The 16,205-nt window shown below is 36.9% G+C and overlaps 1 protein-coding gene across 6 annotated transcripts in view; it reads left to right on the plus strand.

Moving 5' to 3' along the window:
• The window catches only part of LOC150104406 (uncharacterized), a 459,199-nt gene that overhangs the window by 142,223 nt on the left and 300,771 nt on the right, over positions 1–16,205 (plus strand). The window contains exon 1 of one of the 6 annotated variants that reach the window (XM_090396360.1): positions 1,536–1,612. The exons of the other annotated variants lie outside the window; for them this stretch is intronic. The gene's annotated coding sequence lies outside the window, so the exon portion shown is untranslated. Of the gene's footprint in view, positions 1–1,535; positions 1,613–16,205 lie in introns of those variants that run through there. 6 annotated transcript variants of the gene reach the window in all.

Consider the following 16,205-nt stretch of genomic DNA (forward strand, 5'->3'; position numbering starts at 1 on the left):
GCATTGTTGGTATTCAGGAATGTGTTAGCAGAGCTAACTAATCTCAGATGGTATTGTTACTTAAACAGAATGGGAGAGGAAAGATTAGCAAAACAAGTGTTTGCAAGGTTGGCAAGAAAAAGACTCAGAGGAAGACAAAGATATAGGTGGATTGATGCTGTAAAGCATTCCTTAGAAGACAGAAATATAAAATATGATAATGCCGGAGTCTTGAGAGATAACAGGTTAATTTTGAGTTAAATTACTCATCGGTAGTTAGTAACAGTGTAACTTTTTCATGTAATACTATCATAATATCCTGTACTTCTCTTAGGCTAGTATACATTCCATGGTGTTCCAGTCATGACTTAAGGTTTATGTAACTTAAGTCTCTATAGAATGATTTTTCTGTCAAAATAATAATGATTATGATTATAATCTGTCAAAATAATAATGATTATAATCTACCCTGTGCTCGTCAAATGGTCCAAGACATTTGACGAGCACAGGGTAGAGACAATGGGAAATATCTGTCAATGAGTAACTTTAGCTGTAAATGACAAATTTAAAATTTGAGATGCTCATTCATTACCTGTTCTGGTGGATTGGTTCTTATATAATTTAATACAAATTTATGTACAAGTACAGATTTATGTGTAATTTTCTGAGTGAGGCTTAGACAAGTCAGTTGTTAATTTTAGAGATTACTTATTGATGTAAGACATCTGTAGAGCTGATTTTGTGGATCATTGTAACAGAGTCTTGTCACACTGTACAATAGATACACACTATAATAAACTCCATAATGAAATGATGTGCTATACACATGGAAAAGTCATGGCTAAGTCCCATAGAACGGATATTTTAAGTTCATTATGAAGCCAAAAAAGCTCCACTATGTCAAAAGCTTCCTAGTAAATGATGTGACAATCAGGAGACAAAAGGAAATGCCTGGAAATCATACTTTCAGGATAGAACACACAGGATCAGTATGAACTAGACATAAAGCACAGAACTAAAAGAGCAGGATATAAGCATCTAGAATTAACATTGAAATTTCAGAAGGTTTCGTTAGCTGAAATGAATATCACTTACCTGAAAACTTCATAATGAACTACTTACAGACTAATTGGCCTTGAGAAAATATGCAATTTGCAGTTCCCTGTAGTTGGTGGATTAAGTGATGGAGCTGTACAGTAGGTGCTCTCCCTCGAGAGTCTTTGGACTTCTTGGAGGTGTCACATATTAATATAATTATTATAAAAAAATTGAGGTCAAAAACTCATTCTAAATAACAAATTTAGATATTTTTTTTTGTTAGTCTTTCAAACACAAAGAACTGGAGCAAATTTCACAACTTTTTTTTTAAATTTTGAATTAGAGAAATATTGTATATTGTGAAGTATTTCTTTAATTTATAGTTTTAAGAGAACGATATCAATTTATGCAACAGTATCAATTATGCAATCATTGGTCTGTGTCTAATCAGGAAGCTGACATTCGTTCTAGTTTTCTATCACTTTTTTCCTTCCTTCAGATTAATGCAGATAACTAATGAAGACTAATGATCACTTCTGTTCCCTTCGTCTTTGTAATGGAGGTGATCGAGTTGACTGACTACTGAAGTTTTCAGGTTATTTTTGATTTTATTAGTATAGACTTCAGTTTATTTTTAATGTTAATAGTAACGACTATACATATTTAGTTTATTATGAAGATTTCACATAATTGACATTAATTTAAACCAATGGTACACTATTGCTTCCAAAATGTTAAGAAAATTTAATCATTAATTTTCAATTACCATTTTTATAATTTCGTTTGCGCAGTTAGCCTAGTGACTTTGCGCTTCACAACCATATGACTGGGGAAGGAGTGCCCTAGGTTCGATTCCCGTCGACGACGTGAGGAGCTGAAGGTTCTTCCTAAGCCATAGCTAAGTTAGCCGGTCTTGAGCGTGGACAGCAGGGTTTTTCTGCCAGTTTATCTGGCGTTTTTCATCCTGCAAGCAAACTGGTCCAGTGAACACACGGTTTACAGCCAGGAATACTTCAAGACATAGGGGTGACCATTCTATCCTCGTATTTCGGTTACGAAATCCAAGCATTCTTGGAGGGTTGTGGGCCTTAAAGGCCTGTTAAAGCCATTGAGATAGATTTTTATAATTTCATACTCTTCTAGTTCTTTCCTTTGTCTCCCATTATTGTTTGTTTTTACTTTTCTTGTCATTTTGTGCTTTATCTATGGTTCCCATAAAACTTCTGTATTCTGTTGCCATTGTACAGTATCTCACTATTTCCTTTGTTCTGTTTCTCACAATCTTCTTTTGGTTTATGTGATTTCTTTTGTGTGATTTCCCATGATTTCTTGTATTTCTCACACGATTTTGATTACACTACTCTTCACAATTTCCATGATTTCTTTTGCTCTATTTCTGATAATTTCCTCTGTTCCACTCCCCATGGAATAGAACAGAGGAAATCACAATTTCTTTTGTGTTATTTCATGTGATTTCTTTTAATCCTCACATTTTTTTTTTTTTTTTTTCCCTCTGGCAGTTATCTTTGTTTAGTTTTCCGTAATTTCTTGTTTTATTTCTTTTGTTTCATGGGAATGATTGTATGGTTAGTATTATTACCCTAAATTCACTATAGCAAACCTTGCATTATAATGAACTGTGGCTCTGGTCTCTCAGGACTTTCTGTGGTGATATTTGTGATTTCACTGGAATGAGTAAGAGACCAAACTGGTTACTGTATTCAAGATGCAAACAATTTGATATCACATTTCCTTAGCTCCTTTTTCATACAAAATAGGGCAAGTTTAGAAAAATACAATAAATTTCCACAGTATGATGGAAGTTTATTGCATTTTTTATTTTATTTTAAGAAAGTGAAGTGTTTTGAATATGATCCAACTACAGAAATGTCATTAGTGTAGCAGTCATTGAAGTGTGGGATATAGTTGACTATGTGAATGGTTTGTTATAAAATTATTTTTGTATAGCATTGTACCTATGGGTTTTTAGTTTGAACTTATCAGTGGCGGCTTGTTTCAGTGATGTTTGATATAGTTGAGAGTCAACTTAGTATATACAGAGTGCCTTGGAATTATAGTCTTTCTTGTGTTATCCAAACCAGCCATTCTGCAGATTAGGGGATTTGATAATAGGATTATTTAAAAACTAGTTATAATTATGCATCTGTTTACAATTGGTTTTGTTTATTAGAAATTTTTATTTGTTTCTATTTCATAACTATGTATGATTGGTACTTGAGTGAACCTGATGAGAAACTGATATTTGTTTAAAAAAATAATGCATAGTATTTGAGATTAATGTACCTATCAGATATTTGTTAGATACAAAGTTGTTCTGCCTACTTTTTTTCCCTAGATTTGAAGATTTGTTTCGGGGGATTTTCAGAAACACTACCCTGCCACCTCAAAAGAAGATGGTAGTGCTCTGTATTCAAAATTTGGGAAATTGTAATACTTAATTCTATTAAGTGATTATAGGTACACATGTAGAATTTAGCAAAAATAAAATAACATAATCAGTTGAATGTCACAGAAATTCCACATTGTAAATCTAATTTTTCAAACCCATCTTGGATCTGTTTTTCCCACTAAGGACATCCTTCTACTCTTTCAGAAATAGATCAACAGATTACCACTTTCTCCATAAACATTTACTCACACACCATTGCTGTTTTATAGGTTGTGTGACCTTTCATGTGGAGTCAAAAAAAATCCATCACAATATAGCCTATATTTTTATCCATGTGGATATATATTCTTGAAAAATTGCCTCCAGTAATGCAGTCAGTTTATATTAGCAGCATACATGAGAGGTTGCAAAACATACCACATCAATGTTTTGTGAAAGCAGTTGTGATGATGACTTTTTTGTAAAGAGTGGATTCAATTTTGTCCATAATACAAGAGGAACATTTATAAAAAGAGTTAACTTGTTTGATGCTTTTATTATCATGTTGACATCTTCATGTATTTCAATAATTTGTTGCAGGAGGGCACTCTACACCACACAACTCACCGTTTATCATCTGCTGTCCATTAGTGTTATTTTTGTCTGTTGTGTGTGTTCTCTGGTTGATTTGTCTGTATGCAGCATACAGACATATACAGGGTTTGTACGAATTTTTACTTCCTGACTCATCTTTTTAATGCTTGAAAATATGCATAATGTCCAGTTTGTGTATGTTTGTGTGTGAGAGAGAGTGTGAAGTGTAGAGATTCCTTTTGAGAAATCATTATGTAAAATTACAGAAGGAAGGACAAGGAAAGTTCCTACATGTTTTTATCATAAAAATATCATAAATTATATCTTGAATTTTAAAAGAACTATATGTGTTTGTTTCAATGAAATATCTATTATAGTTAAGGTTTGGAGGGAACATAGGCTGCATTTCATAATGGTTTATTTTCTTGATCATATGAATTAGTAAAATAATATTTGAGATCAAGTATTGATAAAATTTATTAACTCGACCAACTAGTTTTGCCATACTTTAACTGTTGGCATCTTCAGGGCACTGACATATAAGCTTAAAACAATCTCACAATTATGAGTAACTGTAAAGCTGACAAGAATAATTACAAATAAAATAGCATCGAACGTGAGTGAAACATGTATCGCGTGTACAAGGTTAGCTAGCTGTAGCTAAGGAACTTCCTGTAGTTTGTGTTGAAGTTCATTTCTTGTATTTTTAGAGATCTAATTAGGGTTTTCCATATCTCTGGGAGTATAAAGCCTTGATTTCTGTTAAGGTTAACAGTAGAACGAGCGACTGCGGCTGCTGCTTTGAAAATTCTTGAATGGTAGTTTTCCTCTATGTAAGGGGAACAGCTTTTGTTCCACTCGATGACATGGTTAGTTGTAGAGAAATGAGACGATAGGCCAGAAATGTCCTGTCGGTTGTTTTTTACATATGATTTTGAGGCTTCTTGAAGTCTGTCCAATGTAACTTGAGCCACATGAGCATGGAATATTATAAACACCAGCATATTTATAGAAAGGATGGTTATCTTTTGGAGATCTTAGTCGTTTACGAATAGTTTCTATTGGTTGGAATGTTATTCTTATTTTGTGTGGTTTGAGGAGGTTGGCGAGTTTGTTGGAGATGCCACTTACATACAGAATCACAGAATTGCAATAGTTTTTATATGTTGAATATCTTCTTGTTTTCTTTGTGGTGGTTCAGAGAAAAGGATTTTGTTGACTGATCTTCTTGGATAGCCGTACAAGTACAGATAATTAGAAATTAATGTTAACTCATCTTGAAGGGTCTCGTTGTCTGTTGTGATGCTAATAGCTCTTTTCTTTAACATGTGTACAATGCTGAGTTTATGTGAGATATGGTGAGAGGAGCTGAAATGTAGGTAGTATCCTTCCTGTATTGGCCGGTTTCCTGTAAACTGATAGATTTATGCTGCCATCAATTTGTTTTTTGATTAAGATGTCTAAAAATGGTAGTTGTTTGTCTCTTTCAAGTTCCAGAGTAAATTTAATCGAATGATGGAAGGAGTTAATCTTTTTGAGAAAGTCATATAGGTCATCTTTGTTGTTGTTCCAAACGATGAAGATATCATCCACATATCTGTACCAAATTTTAGGTTTGAGAATAATTTGGGATAAGATTTTGTTTACGAGGTCTTCCATAAACAGGTCGGCACGTGAAGGTGAAAGTGGGCTCCCAATCGCCAAGCCTGTTAATTGTTGGTAGATCTTATTTTTCCATGAAAAGTAGTTAGAATTTAGGCAGTGAGCAAACAATGAGGTTATGTCTTGTGGGAACAAGGTATTTAAGATGTCAATGACCTCCACTACAGGAATATTTGTAAAGGGAGAGGTGACATCTTAATCAAAAAACAAATTGATGGCAGCATAAATCAATTGGTTTACAGGAAACCGACCAATACACGGCGATACTATTTTATTTGTAATTATTCTTGTCAGTTTTACAGTTACTCATAATTGTGAGATTGTTTTAAGCCTATATGTCAGTGCCCTGAAGATGCCAACAGTTAAAGTGTGGTGAAACTAGTTGGTAGAGTTAATAAAATTTTATCAATACTTGATCTGTAAACCAAATATTATTTTACTAATAGGCTGCATTTCTTTTCAGTCATCTTGCCTTTTAGGATTGTTTTAGAGTTTGAGATGTAGGCATGTACCTTAAACAAAAATACTGGCATGTTGAAATCATTAGATCAAAATCCATTAAATTCAAAATGTTTGCCTTGGTCAGAAAGTAAATTCAATTCTTGCCAAACTTAAATGTTAACCATTTCTCTCTAAATTCTGTTCTGTGTTGGTGGTAGGCAAATTTACCCCTCCCCCTTTTTATACACACACACACACACACACACACACACACACACACACACACACACACACACACACACTTGCCTATTGGTATAAGTAACAGCTGGGCATGATACGAGGGTGGTCTGGAAAGTTCTAGGCCTAACAGTGAAAAAAACGAATTTATAATTTAAAAATTATTTTTAATTTTCAACATAATCTCTCTTAAGACTAATACATTTATTCCCACGATGCTCCAGCATAATTATTCTGTCCCTGTAGTGGTTCTCAGTAAGATCTGCAAAATACCCCTCTACAGCTGCAATCCCTCTTGATTCGAAGAAGAGTTTTAGTTTTGAGAAGAGAAGTTAGAGGAAGCTAAATCTGGGGAATAGGGTGGATGTTCCAACAATTCGTAGCGCAGATCTATTAATTTTCCCATTGCCAAAACACCTTTGTGGCAGGTTCATTGTCCTGATGAAAGATGATTTTTTTCCTTCTCCATACTGGGTATTTTCTCATGAATATTTTCATCTAAAATTTTCAGGTTAAAAGATCAGAATAATATTCCTGGTTATTGTTTTATCCTTTTCAAGATAATTAATAAACAAAATGCCTTTAGCATCCCAAAACACCGATGCCATGACATTTCCTGTTGGTTCCTGCTGATGGAACCGACTTTGTCTTCTTTGGCGCTGAACAACCAGCTTCTGTCTACTGTTTTGACTGCTGTTTGGATTCTGGTGTGTAATCGTGAATCAAAGTCTCATCCATAATAATAAATTGACACAAAATCAGTTTTTTTCTTGTTAAAATGCTTCAAGCACTGTTCAGAGATTTTCATGTCAGTGCATTTTTGATCTGCTGTGAGCAAGTGCATCACCCATCTTGCACAAAGCTTTTTCATCTGCAATTCTTCATGCAAAATATATCCTATGCGTTCTTTTGAAATGGCTGTAGTCTCAGCAATTTCACGCATTTTTACTCGCCGGTCATCCAATACCATATTGTGCACTTGATTTCTGGTGTCGTTACACTTTTTGGATGTCCTTCACGTGGATCATCTTCAAGGCTGGTATGGCTATGTTTAAACTTAGCAGCCCATTTCTTAATTGTTGAAAATGAAAGAGAAGAGTGCCCATAAACTTATGAACTTTGAATGAATTTCTTCTGGCATTAGACTTTCTTTTACAAAGAATTTTATAACTGCACGGTACTCAATTTTATCTATTTCAAGGGATAGAGGCAACACTTTTTTTTCAGACAGAAACAAAGAATGACTTGCAATTTCACATGGATGCTTATGACAGCTGTACAACTTGGAAAAAAAAATCTTGCTGATAGTGTTGCCATCTGTGGTCAAGGCCGAGAACTTTTCAGACCACCCTTGGAGATGCCAGAGAACATATAGGACAGGTTTGCTCTGAAGCACAACTATGGAGTTTAATTGGAGAGAGAGAGAGAAAGAACATCCAGGCCAGATGACTTTTTTTGGTATCTAGGTTATTTAAGATTGTTCTGATGTCTTTTGTTAAACTAGGGAGGCATATATTGCACTATTTCAGGACTTTTCGAAGAAATTTGTCTCTCACCTAAAGATAAAACTAAATGCCTGACATCGTTTCTCACCCCACTTCTGCATAGATCACCTAGGTCAGTGACGGTGAACCTCAAGTGTGCCCGTGCTGACACGCGTGTCAGCACGGACACACTTGAGGGTTTCAGGTGACACACCTTGGATGTTGAAAAATATTGGTATTCTGATGAAAAAACTAATTTCAGTAATTTCAGTTTATTAAATTAACTGTATAATATGAATTCATAGATTGTATATCAATGTCCTGTTAAAGAAATAGCCTAATATGATATGTATAAGTCACCATCTGTGGTTAAGTAATTAAATTTATAATGCATGTATGGAAGTGGCATATCAACAACATCACTATTTAAAAAAAAAAATGTTTGACACACCTGGGTAAAAAGGTTCACCATCACTGACCTAGATGAATCACTTCCTATGCATTCCTCTCATGAAGGTGACTCTAATGGAAGCATAAGTGAGCTTTTGTAAAGGACCAGAAGATACAAATGCAATTTGGACTTGAGTAGAGTTTTCTGCAGTTGTCTCTTTCAAAACTAGACTTGGATTTTCTAACATTTTGGTATACTGGCTTTTTTTTTTTTTTTTTTTTCAATTGCTTTGGCACACCTTAGCGCAATTGCTTCAAAAGTGTGCTGGAATTGTGTGTAGAGTATTTTTAAGATCTTTGTGGTGGTGAGAATTTCTATGACTTGCTCACAAGTGTTTGGATCAGAAGAGTGTAAGCAGTAGTCTTACCATGGAAAGGAAGAGTAGAAGTTACGGAAATTGTCCAACTTGGCATCTCTGTAGTACCGAAAGACATGAAATCGAAAGTAGTTCAGGGAGAACATGTGGGAGAGGAATCTTATACGAGATATAATCTGAGTAACTGAAAGGAGAGTGGAGTGAGTTATCACTCATGTGATTCTTGTCAACATTTTCTCCAGCTAGGAAACTATCTTTTTGAATGGGCAGTGCTTGCTGGACTTACTTAGAACCCTTTTTGTAGAATCAGGCCACACCTATTATGTGGACTATGCAGATAGGTTTGGGGTCTTTAAATCAGATAGCAGAATAGTTGTGCAAAATGCAGTCTGAATGAGAGATGATGAGATGTGATGTATAAATGATATTGGAGCAGAGATGCTAATGTGTTGAGTGAAATACTATCATAGAACGAGTGCTTGTCTGTTAGGTAAGTGGTGTTAATATGAAGAAGTAGCATGTAAGTGGAAAAGTTCACTTGCACAAAGTAAAAAACAATAAATAAATAATGTAAAGTAGTTTATTACTTCTTGATCTGAAAGAAGTAATTGAAAGTAGCATGAAGGATATGTGATAATGGATAGAGAAAAACAGGGACAGAATGAATGAACATCAAAAGCAGTGATTCACCTGTTAGAGTTAGAAAGAAAGAGGAGGAAGTAAAAAAAAAGTAGAATGGTGGAGATGAAAGATGAGTGGTAGTGAAGTTGATTTGAAAGATGTGAAAAGTGAGGTGAAATGCTGGCAGAGAATTGGTGAGGTTGAGGAGGAAAGGACAGAATTCAAACAGGTGCAGGAAATTTAGACAGGTGACTGGCTGTTAAAAGTTTAAGCATGTAAGGTACCTTTGAAGGAGGACCAGAAAATGATAGTAGAAGATTCTATGGGGACTCTTGGAAAAGATAACATTATTACTCTGGGTCTTCTCTTATGTGCAGTTCATTGGCATGAGCGAGAGACAGCCCCATGTGATTGTGTTAAGACAGAGTAGTGTGGGTGTTTAAGGTGTGTGTGTGTGTTTAACAAGGAAGTGTGAAATTTGAGTGTTATGGAGTGAAGTTGAAGATGGTACTAGGGGGAGTTGAGTGTTGTTTAAACACTAGGATGTGTAGATAGAGATACATTGAGTATGGGATGTGAAAGGTAGGAGAGTGAGCACTTGCTGGAGATCTGCATTTGAATAGGTGTGACAATGTGCAGCTGGATAGATTGCTCTTGAGAGAAGTGTGTGTGTTCAGACTGGAAAAGGAGAATTAAGACAGTTCAGCTATTAGTATAAGCAACTAGAAGAGTATGGGTTGTGATGGTAGTAATCAGATTTTGGATTCTTGATAACACCCATTAGCTATTCTTGTAGACAAGCTTATTCGTTGGTTATGCATTACTAAATCACTTAAGGAATTGACAACACATAGATAAGAATATAAATTAAATTACACTTTAATAAATATTTCCAATATTTCGGCAACGTCACGTTGCCATCTTCAAAAGGAACTTACAAAAAAGCACGTGCACGTAGACACTACAACACAGTAACTGAGAATGTGATGAAGCTATTGTTCTCCTAAAAGTCCTGATGGTGCCCCCTAGCAGGCTAAGTAGGTTTTCTTGGCTGTTGGGCTGAAGGTCTACTGATGTAAGCCTCCCAAATTTGGGGCAGTCTCATACAACCAAATTTGTTGAGGTTTGGAGAGTTTCTTAGGGCTGAGGCTGATTCCATGAATAGTCTTTCAAATTTGTATGTGCTACAGTATATTACTGTATCTTTCTTCCACCGTATTCTGTGGCGTGTATCCAGAGCATGGTCTGCAAGACCAGAGTGACTGTACTTGTGAAACCAGATGTAGTCCTTGTGTTCTGAAATTCTGATATTTGCTGTCCTGCCTGTTTGGCCAAAGTAAGACAGTTTACAGCTCCAAGGGACCTGGTATACACCAGGTAGGTCTAAGAGAAGTGGTTGGTCTTTAGTGGAGCAGATAAGGGATGCCAGTTTTCTGTATGGTCTGTAACAAGAGGTCAAGTCATGCTTTTTTTTTTAATTTTGGTAATTTTTTCCGAGGTGCCTCGGATGTAGGGAATGGTGATGGATTTAGAGTAATCCTTGTTGTGAGGGGGGGCAGGGGGGTTGTTGGTTTCAATATTTTTTTTGAGTGGGGGCAGCCATTGGCTGAGAAAGTGTTGAGGATGTGATTTAGTTCAGTGTTTAGGACCTTGTCGTTAGAACAGATTAGTTTAGCCTTGTTATATAGTGTTTTCACTACTCCATATTGTTGTTAGGGGGGTGATGGGATTGTTGGTGAATGTACCTGCCTGTATGGGTGGGTTTTCTATAAACTGAGAAAACCAAGTTTCTATCAGGCTGGTAGGTGACTAGTGTGTCTAGGAAAGGGAGGCTGTTGTTTTCCTCTTTTTCCAGAGTGAACTTGATCCTGGGGTGTTGGTTATTTAAGTGTGTTAAGAAAGAGAGGAGTGTATCAGAGCCATGTGGCCAAATAGCAGACACATCGTGAACATAGCGAAGCCATATGGTTGGTTTTTGTGTGGCAGAGTTTAAGGCTTTCTCTTCAAAAGTCTCCATATAAAAGTTGGCCAAGGGTGGAGAACCCATGGCTGTCCCCTCTATTTGTTTGTAGAATTTTCCTTGCCAAACAAAATAGCCTGAGTTCATAGTGAACTGAAATAGGGCTGTGATATTGGGAGGAAATTTAGCTTGGATTAACTCTAAAGATTCTTTGAGTGGGACATATGTGAATAAGGAGGAGACATCAAAACTGACCATTATGTCAGAGTGTTTGAGTATAAGGTTTTTTTATGCTGGCTTTGAAGTGGGCTGAGTTTTTTATGTGTGATGGTGTGTTGCCAGTATAGTGTGTGAGCGCTTTGGCCAAATGTTTAGCTAATTTGTATGTGGGGGAATCAATGCCATCCACTATGGGACGTAATGGCAAATTTTCTTTATGTATTTTTGGGAGTCCATAAATATGGAGGGGGGGGGCGGTATAGAGGTAAACGGTTTTAATCTGTTGGTAACTTCTACAGGCCAAGAAGTGACTTTCTTAAGGAGTCTGTTAAGTTTTCTGATTTGTGAGTTGGTGGGATTGTATTTGATAGGGAGGTAAGTAGCCCGATCTAATAGAAGAGCATTAAGCTTACTTGTTTAGCTTTTTGATTAAGTACTACAGTTGCATTTCCCTTATCCGTTTTGGTGATAGCTATTTCTTTATTATTCCTCATTTCCTGCAGAGCTTTATATTCCTTGTTGGATATGTTGGTTTTTGGTGGTCTTGCTTTGGAGAGGACACAAGTAACATCCCGTCTTACACTGTTGGCGATTTGATTCAGAAAGTGGCAGATTCCGCTTTCGATCTGGATCATAAAAGCTGCAGAATGCTAAGAGATCAAGCCTCAATGATAGCCTCCTTTGAAATCGGTGAAATTAAATATTTTCCAGAATGTTAGGTGAAGAATTCTAGTAAGGAACGTATGAAGAATATTATGAAAGTAGACCATGGACAAGCAGCTAGCTTATCCGCCAATGCAAGATGTAGTAGTTAAACAGACAGTTTCTTCATGGCATTGATAAAATTAATTGATCTACAAATCATTGGTGTAAGACATAGATTACAGATGATATACTGAAGTGAATAGAATATTATTATTATTATTATTGTTCCGGGAAACTCCAAGGAGTCTACAGACTCATCGAGGGAGGCCCTAACATCATGTCAAGAACAACTATTCAACATTCACACAGTATCTATCATACCTTGCCTTGAACTCATTCACGGTCGTAGCACCCACAACAGACTCTGGAAGCTTATTCCACTCATTTGCCACTCTCCAAGTAAAGAACCTAGCTCTAACACCCTTGTCAACCACGCTCTTGCCCAGCTTCCATGCATGGCCCCTAGTCCTCCCACCACCAGTCATATTTTCAAAAATATCTTCTGGATCAATCTTATAAAAACCCTTCAGTAATTTGAATGTCTCAATCATATCACCCCTCCTTCGCCTATCATCCAATTTCTGCAACCCACAAATCTTCAACCTATTCTCATAAGGTTCATTCCACAGACCTGCTATCATCTTGGTCACTCATCTCTGGACCCTCTCCACTTCCTCCCCATCACGAAGAAACCCTGGTGCCCATAGCTGGGCACAGAAGTCCAGATGGGGTCTTATCAAGGCTCGATACAGAGGAACAACAACTTGTTCGTCTCTGCATGTTAAAGTATTTTTCAGAAGCCAAGTGATTTGGTGAGCTGTTTTAGTTACTTTTGCAATGTGCCCCCTAAACTTCAATTCCCTATCCACCAACTCTCCCAAATCCCTGGACTCATCAATCTCCTGGAGTATGGTTCCACCAATGCTGCTATTCTTTTCACCCCAAAGTGCATAACCTTACACTTTGCCACATTAAATTGACATCCATTTTTCCTAGCCCAGTCCTCCAAATCATCCTGTAAAATTTTGACATCCTGTGCACTCACAATTGCTCTACCCAACTTTGCATCATCAGCAAACAAGTGAACACTTCCTCTCAGATCCTTTCCAATATCATTGATGAACAAATTGAAAAGCAGTGGTCCAAGAACAGAGCCCTGTGGCACTCCACTAGTCACAAGACGTCTTTTAGACTCCACTCCTGAATAAACCACTCTTTGATATCTCTCCTTCAACCACCCTCTTATCCATCTCACCAACCTATATCTATACCCATCTGCTCCAGTTTACTGATAAGGGTTCCATGTGGTATCCTATCAAAGGCCTTGGCAAGGTCCAGTAGTATCACTGTAAACCCATTACCCCTATCCAGTTCAGCCGTCACTGTGTTATAAAACGTGAGCAAGTTACTGAGGCATGATCTACCCTTCACATAACCATGTTGTCCCCCATACAGTATCCCATTTTCATCTATCCAATCCTGTATTCTTTTCTTGACTAATTTCTCTAAGACCTTGACAATGATTCCTGATATGCTAATCGGTCGGTAATTTACAACAGCAGTCTTGGAACCACCTTTATGCAGTGGAACTAGTTTCCCCTCTTTCCACCCGCTCGGGACTAACCCAGACCCGAGACTCAAATTAAACCAAATGGTCAAGGGTACTGACAATTCTTTAGCTGCTTCTCGTACAACACGAGCTGGTATACCATCCAATCCCACAGATGTATTGACATTGAGGTTATGCAATAGACTACTCACCTCCACTTCATTAACCACAATTCCCGTATAATCTACTGGTTTATTCGTTTCTGCAATGTCAGCATCTGGATGATATACTTTTGCAAAGTGCTCACTCAGTAACTCAACTATCTCAACTGATTCAGTTACCTCCCTACCATCGGCATTCTTTAAAATCAATCTGCCATGTACATTTTTCCTTTTACTTGCTACATATCTAAAAAACTGTTTAGGATTCTCTTTAGCCTGCATGGCCAATGTTCTTTCGTAATCCTTTTTTGCTTTTCTTACCACACTCGTCACCCTTCTGGCCTGTGCTTTATACCGTTCATGTGCCTGCTGGTCACCTTTCTCCTTAAATTCCCTCCATAGTTGTTTCTTTTTTTGTAGCTCAAGCTTAATGGTGTTATTCATCCATTTAACCCCTACTTGATTTATTATTCGGACTCTAGGTATACAGTCAGCCATTGCTTCATGCAAGCACTTCTTAACTACCTCCCATGCACTATCAACTTCTAGTCCTTGCAGTTGTACATGCCATGGCACTGAACCAATCAAACTCCTAAGCTTGTCATACTTTCCAGCCCGATAATTCCACATGTACCCTGTCTTAATTGAAAATTCTACACCTTTAGCCACCTCCCAAGTTAAGACCCTATGATCACTCTCACCGATTGGTGGCAATGTGGTCATATTTGTTACAGCCAAATCCTCAGATGTAATTACTAGGTCAAGCACTCTCTGACCATTAGTATTTTCCATTACATGCTGTCGCAGATAGTTATCCCTTAATAACCGCATAAAATCCAGTTCCTTCCTCCCGTGTGTCCTGTCCTCATTCCAATCAATGCGACCATAGTTGAAATCTCCCATAATAATCACCCTCCTTCCACCAATTTCTTCTATTTGCTTGTGCATACTGTCACCACCATCTTTTCCATCACCTGGTCTATAGCAGCACCCAATTGTATATTTAGTTCTGCTAGCCACAATCTCACACCAAATGGCCTCAAATGTGCTCTTTTCTCTATCCTGCAATTCAACTTCTATTCTCCTTGGCTGGAGCTCATCAGCTATCATCAACAATACTCCTCCCCCCATTTTATTCTCTCTGTCATTCCTGAACACACTATACCCATCACATTCAATCCCACTAGTTATATCATCTACAGTCAGCCATGTTTCACTAATACCTATAACCTGTGGTCTGGAAGTGCCAACCATGGCCAAAAACTCTTCCTTCTTGTTCCTAATACTCCTAGTATTAGTGTACATGAATTTAAGACCCCCCATTAGCCCCAACCCACATTAAGAATATGATGAATACAACATTTTTTAGAAATGATAAAAGAGGAGTTGGAGAAGTACTGATCTCAGAAGAGTGTCCCTATAAGGTTTAATTTAAAGGAAGTAGAGATAATGGCTTTTAGGTTGCATGAATTGAAGGTATTTAGTTGGGTGTTTTTATAGGCCGGGAATGTAAAAAGAGATGATTTTGAAAATTCGGACAGTTATCTGATGAGTATCAGTCAAGTGGACCATCAGAAGAATATTGAAAATACCATGGACAGAGAAAATGAAAAACGATGTTTTAAAGAAAGCAAAAATGAAAAGAACATCATCATCAAATTCCTGACATGTACCCTCATGGGGTGTACAGGATATGATAGTACTACATGAAAAATTTACATCATTACTAACTTCCTGTCTACAATTTTCCTCCAAATCAGTCTGCTACTTGTCAAGACTCTAACATTATCTGATCTTATATTTCTATCGTCTGCGGCACTTAGTACCATATCAATCCACCTATATCTTGGTCTTCCTTTGGGTCGTTTTCTGATTTCTGATTAGCAAAACAAGTGTTCTCTGCCAACCTGGCAGAGAACACTTGTTTTGCTAATCTTTCCTCGCCCATTCTGTTTAAGTGACCATACCACCTGAGATTAGCTCTGCTAACGCATTCCTGGATGCTGAGAATGTCAAGTTCTTTCCTAATATCCTCATTTTTAATATGATATTGCCATTGTTGCCATCTCTTCATGCCTCTAATCTTTGGTCAAGTGTTTTACTTCTGACCCAGTTCTCAGATCCATAAGTTAAAACTGGGTTTAACACTGTCTTGTATACAGCTAATTTAGTGTTCCGACTAATTTCTCTCTTATTCCATATAAATTTACTCAATTGACTGCCTACCATACCAGCTTTGTTGATTCTGTTATCTATTTCCATATTTAATTTACCATCTTCACTAAAAATCATACCTAAGTAATTGAAATGTTTTACTTGTTCCACAACACAGTTGACATTTTTCAACAATTCTACCTATTTTCATTGTCTTTTTCTTTTTATTGCTGACCTTCATACCA

This window comes from Typopeltis vanoorti, chromosome 8, assembly GCF_054136105.1.
Source record: "Typopeltis vanoorti isolate ZY-2024b chromosome 8, IOZ_Tvanoo_1.0, whole genome shotgun sequence".
NCBI classification, from domain to species: domain Eukaryota; kingdom Metazoa; phylum Arthropoda; class Arachnida; order Uropygi; family Thelyphonidae; genus Typopeltis; species Typopeltis vanoorti.